Source organism: Pinus tabuliformis, chromosome 8 (genome assembly GCF_031772625.1).
Source record: "Pinus tabuliformis cultivar Carrire ecotype Pingquan chromosome 8, CPIR1, whole genome shotgun sequence".
Classification (NCBI taxonomy): domain Eukaryota; kingdom Viridiplantae; phylum Streptophyta; class Pinopsida; order Pinales; family Pinaceae; genus Pinus; species Pinus tabuliformis.
The window spans coordinates 68,138,958-68,144,522 of record NC_142294.1 but is presented as its reverse complement, the minus strand read 5'-3'; positions in this window follow the sequence as shown (position 1 = coordinate 68,144,522).

Genomic DNA, 5,565 nt, shown 5'->3' with positions numbered 1-5,565 from the left:
AGTCTAATGCAGTCATGATTGACTTTTCCGTCATGATTGGTTATAATAGATTTTCATGTGTTTAATGGTTCGGGGAAGTGACGTATTACACATGATTTTCATGTGTTTAATGATACGTTAATGTGACGTATTACAAAGGTATAATACAAAGAAGGGTGTTGATGATTTCTATTGGTGTGTAAGGAATGTGACTTCAATACCATTAATAGATCTCTGCTACTGACAGGTGTCCATAACCTTGACAGAGTTGTTTGTTTCACCGATGGAACCATGATCTTTTGTGTATGCTTAAGAAGTGCTGTGCAATGTCAAAATGGAGGTCATTATGCTTGCTTGGTAACCAGTTAAACCATAATGCCATTCACCAGGAAGGAGTGAAAGGTGGGCAGGTCGGCTCGTGATGAGACCTCGTATTCCAAGGACTCTTTAGTTTTTTTGATGTGCCTCTTAGATCATATCCCTAGTGTGGTGGCCATAGTGGGAATGCCACTTTAATTTCTTCCTTATGATCATGGTAGGTTGGCTCTTGATGAGACCCCCTATCCTGCATTTCACAACTCATATAAACAAGTCATATAAACATTTTTCTCTTTTTTTTTTGCTTTTATAAAGCACCTTCCTATTTATACAAAAAAGGGTGGTTCAACACTCCTTAAGAGTAGGAATGGTGGAAGAAGTCTTAACATCTCAATAGAAAAATATACCCTTTGTTCTTATTCCTTAATAATGATCAAAGAAGATTATGGGAAAAAAAGAACCACTAGGATAAAGATATCCAATCATATCAGTATTAGCAGGATAATGACAACAAAAGTGATGAATAATTGTGTCCTTTCCTCTTTCCTCCTATCAATTCAAAGCAATTTCTTGTAAAAATAGCGATTTTATATAATTTGCTGATTTCAGTATGCTCTAGTTTTGTATCCATTGCATAAGTGTATAGTTGTGCTCCAAAAGACTCGAAATTATTATATATTGAGAGGAATAGCAGTTGTCCTTTAATTGGAATAGCAAGGAGAACAAGCACAAATAAAAGGAATACGAGAATGTTGTCGTTTCAGAAAGGAAGAGAAAAAAAATACAAGTGATGTTCTTTTGGAAAAGGAACAATAGAAAACGCAAGTGCCATTCCTTTGGAAAAGGAACAACAGAAACCAAAAGTGTTGTTCCTTTGGAAAAGGAACAACAGAAAATGCAAGTGCCATTTCTTTGGAAAAGGAATAGCAGAAAACGCAAGTGTCGTTCCTTTGGAAAAGGAACAGCAGAAACCAAAAGTGTTTTTCCTTTGGAAAAGGAACAGCAGAAAACGCAAGTGTCATTCCTTTGGAAAAAGAATAGCATAAAATGCAAGTGCCATTCCTTTGGAGAAGGAACAACAGAAGCCAAAAGTGTTGTTCCTTTGGAAAAGGAATAGCAGAAAACGCAAGTGCCATTCCTTTGGAAAAGGAACAACAGAAAATGCAAGTGTCATTCCTTTGGAAAAGGAACCGCTAAAATAAAAAGTGTTGTTCCTTTGGAAAAGGAAGAGCAGAAAATGCAAGTGTCGTTCCTTTGGAAAAGGAACAACAAAAACCAAAAGTGTTGTTCCTTTGGAAACGGAACAACAGAAAATGCAAGTTCCGTTCCTTTGGAAAAGGAATAGCGAAATGAAAGTGAAAAAGGAACGGCTAATACAAAAAGTGACGTTCCTTCGGAAGAGGAACAACAAAAAGAAAGTGTTGTTCCTTTGGAAAAGGAACAGTAGAAAAACAAAAGTGCACATAAATTCTATTCCTTCAGAAAAGGAATAGAAAAAATGACAGTGTTGTTCCTTCTAAAAAAGGAACAGCAGAAAAATGCAAGTGTTGTTGTTTTGAAAAAAAGGAACAAAAAAATGGTGAAGGTGTTGTTCCTTCTAAAAGGAAGAACAAAAACAATAGAATTGATGATTCTTCGAAAAGGAATAGAAAAGTGCAAATACAAAAAAAAAAATGTGTACAAAGAATAATTTATGCTAACAAAACAATTGAATTATGTACAAAATGTAAGAACAGTTGAATCACTTTAATGAACTAGAGGAGAAAGATTTCTCTTCCTCCTCCAAAATTTGCATGTCGGAGTCTTCGCAGAGTTGCTGGTAGAAGGATTCCCGAGTAAGTGGTTTATGGTATATTCAAATTCGGGGGCCGTTTTCCTTGAAGGTATGTCCAGATCCATCAATGGTGATTAGAGTAAGGGTACCATTATCATGTACCTTCTGGATTTCGTATCACCCCAGCCAACGAGTCTGAAGCTTCCCAGGAAAATCTTGAAACCTGAAATCGTATAAGAGAGCCCAATCTCCTTCGCGGAAGACTTTATTTTTAATGATAGCATCATGCCATTTAGCTCGCTGTTGTTGGATTAATGCAATATTTTGAAGGGAAGAGAGCCTGATTTCATCTAACTCACTGAGCTGTTGTAATCTATTAATCTATGCCTCGTTTAGATCTAGACCGACTTCTTGTGTTGTTCGCAGTGTTTGTATTTCGAATTCTATGGGAAAGATGGGTTCCTTTCCAAACACCAATTGGTATGGTGAATAGCCGGTAGTGCTTCTCCATGTTGTTCTGTAAGCCCACAAGGCTTCTGGTAATCTTGCAGCCCAATCGCGTCTATGTGACGCAATGGTTTTTGTTAAGATTGCTTCTATTATTTTGTTGTTGCTTTCTACTTGACCAGTTGCCTGTGGGTGGTATGGAGTGGTAATTTTGTGCTGGATATTGTTACACTAAAAAATGTCACCATGACTATTTACAGTTAGTATGGCTCAATCAACAGTCATGCTACCCTCTTAGGCAAGTCTTATGCCTCTGATCTCCATGTCAAACTCCAAAAAAGAGAGAAAGTTTTTCTAAATGTATTTATCTATGGGGACGCAGGTTCTCTCAACCTTACCTGCGGGGATGCTCCCAATGTTCACAAAAGCTGCGTCCAAAGACGCTCTGTATGTAAAGGGACAGGTGCGTCCCCCTGTAAAGGTTAGAATGCGCAAGTTTCATCTTTAAAAAGTTACTTGTGGTCATTTCTAGAGCATTCTAGAAGGTTGTTCGACGTGTATTGGGCGCCTCCAGATGGTTCATGCACTCCTATCAAAGAGGAACTTATCCCATCAATAAGGGAGCTATCCCACCCAAAGAGGGGATTATCCCATTGATGGTGGACCTGATTAACCTCCTCTTGAGTACTATAAATACAGGCATTGGGCCAGAAGGAGGAGAGCTTGAAAGCTATACATTTCTAAGGGTAAATGCTGCAGGAATTAGGACTCCCATTTAGAAGCTTGTGAGGAGAGATTGCCATCTTTGCTTGTTCTATTTGGAAGTGGGTGAGCTTTGTCAAAGTAGAGGAAGACTCTTGTGGACCCTGGAAGGAGCTTGCACAACACCAAGGCTCAGGTTGTAATGGTTCCTTTTGATTACCTTTAATGCAAATTGGTCCATTCTTCTCAATAACTTGTTGTTTATGGGTTATTTCATGTACTCCTTGGTCTATATGTTGAATATGCTTTGTTTTATGTGATAATCAGGTGCTATTTAATTGTTTGACTGTTGGTGATTGCAGGTTTTGGAGAAAAGGAGGAGCTCATCCAGATCAACAAAGCTTGGACTTCGACAACAGCGTTTGGACAAAGGTAAGAACGAAACACTTGATTTCTCATATCACAATGCATGTTTAGAGAAGGATAGTTCTAGTTTGTCTTGTTTGTCATTAGAATGTCTTAGACTTCTAGGAAGGTCGGTTGTGTCCGCACTCTTGACTAATTCCATGTGACAAATTGGCGACTCCGCTGGGGATTCCATTGATGAGAAAAATCTTTTCCTTTGTGTGAACTTTGCTTTGAGAAAATTGGTTTATTTTTCTGGTTTTGGCTCTGTGATTCTGTCTCTGGGTGGGTTAGCTTAGGGTTAGTTTTATTTTGGTTTTTCTTGAGTTTTTCAGTAGGACGCACCCTCTGAGTGCTGCACAGTGCGTCCCTGGACGCACTTTTGCTGTGTGCACAGAGCGGGCCCGCACCTGTGCTAACGGGTTGCCTGCGTCCCCTGCCAAAATTTGAGAAAATTCCATTTTTTATACTTTTTACTCTTGGATTTTGTTTTTTCTTAGTTTTTTCCGCCCAGATTCATTAGTCCCTTGCCAAGGATCTTCACCTGAACTTGTTTCATTAGCATTCTTGCTCTAAGCTTTCATCAATTGGGTGTTTTGAGTCTCTTTCTTGAGAAATTCTTGATTTATTTTCCTTTGGTCATTACTTGGAGGTTTCTCTCAGTCTTTTCACAATTTTGCATCTTTTTGCTTTTGGGGGCTAAATTGTGTATGAGTGTTAATCGCCTTTGAGTATTTTTATGTTTTGATCTTCGGAACTCTCACCCAATTTTCTCGACTTGCACTTGATTGGTTCTTAGATTACATTAGAATCATCTTGTGTTTGAGAATTCTCTTGCATAGATCACATTTGCATAATTAGAATTCTCATTTTCGGAATATGAATGGAAAATGTGCATAGATTACATTTGCATACTTTTCAAGTGAATTGTGCATAGATTACCATTGCATAGTTTACATTCTGAAAAATCAATCGTAGATTTAGATCAGCTTTCTTGGATTTGAATTTACACAAAAATAAAAATAAAAAAATTGGTTTGGAATTGATTTGCATTAGTTTTTCTTGATAAAATTAGTGCATTAGAGAATCTGTTATATTTTCTCTTAGTGATCAATTTTTGCATTGTTGGAAGTGAATGGAAACTCTCTCCTTACTTTAGTTAGGATTCATCGAATTGAAAAGATTACATTATCATATTCGATTGCATTCAGTTGAGTCGGGTCATAACACCATTGGTTTCATATCCATTTACCCATTTGAGTAATAACAGCCTTAATAACACAGCGCTTAATTAAAATTCATCTAGTAATTTTTACATTTCTAGGGCTCTGAAACACCAACATAGCTTAGGCTAGTGTCTTGGAGTAGGAGGGTAATTAACTCTCCAAGACAGCAAAACCAAACAAGTAGCTCATCTTGTGGTAGGATAAATCCAACTGTTTCATTTGTACTCTGGGAAAGCTCCTCTTAAAGGAGAAGCACGAGCTCGTGTCCGAACCAGTGAGGGGATCAATCCTCCCTCGTTGGGAACGACGCCAGACACGCACGTATTACAAACGGTAAACCTCGGATTAACCATTGTCGAGGAGCCAGGGGTCACTTGTTGGTAAACCTTGGATTATTGTCAAGGAGCCGGCAAGGGGATTGAGCTTGATACTCTGCCCTTGCGTGCTGTCGGAGTGTAGACTGTTCCCCCAGGTGCATTTGTTGCTGTTGGTAACCTTAGTGACCATTATCTTTAGGGTTCTACCCAAGGTGACGGTGGAGGGAAGGTCCCACTGTACCTGGAGCAGACGTCGGCTATACTCACTTGGATTTTCTGGGGGGTTCACTTCACTCGAGACGGTTAAAGTGGAGGAACTTGGTCCAGTCTATTCATTAAGCAGGTTGTCGGGGTAACTGTTCCACCCACTATTTCTGTACTGGATTCTGCGAGGTTG